Source organism: Penaeus monodon, chromosome 31 (genome assembly GCF_015228065.2).
Source record: "Penaeus monodon isolate SGIC_2016 chromosome 31, NSTDA_Pmon_1, whole genome shotgun sequence".
Taxonomy (NCBI): Eukaryota; Metazoa; Arthropoda; class Malacostraca; order Decapoda; family Penaeidae; genus Penaeus; species Penaeus monodon.
Genome location: NC_051416.1, coordinates 12,865,507 through 12,866,114, shown reverse-complemented (window position 1 = coordinate 12,866,114; position 608 = coordinate 12,865,507).

Sequence of the window (608 nt, the reverse complement as noted above, 5' to 3'; positions counted from 1 at the left end):
GTATTTCAAGCAAATTAAAAATATAGATTCCTCTGACTAGACTTTCTGAGGGAGTGGGTTAATTCGAAAATGTATATGGATTTTGTTGTTTTTCTGCACTGCATTATTCCTTTATATAATAGATGCTGACTTCTGTTTATATTTCTGTTCGTTAGTTTTATTTTGTTCTGTTTAGCCAATCGTCTTTTATTTCGAGCCATCTGCCTTTTTCTGAAGTTCTTTGAAGTGAGGTCATCTCAAGGGTCAGTCAAAGTGAGCCCGTTTTCATTATGGGCGTCTTTTTATTACTTGTTATTCGTTTGCTAAATGTACGGACATGATATAGTAGCGACATAGAAATGCTCAACAAAATGAATAAAAATCAAGTAAATGTGTCAGTGAGAGAATTTTGAACTCCCGCAGCTACGACTCTCACAATTGGTTAATTCATTAGCCTTTACATGACGACCAGATGGAATCACTAAATATGGTTAGTGTCTCCCACTGATTAAGATCGGTTCTTCAGTATATGTATTGACCAACGGCAGCGGTACTGAGTTCACAAGTCATAATTTTTTCTTTCTTTATTAATTAATCCAGTGAAAACCATTCGAAACATCTGAAAGGGC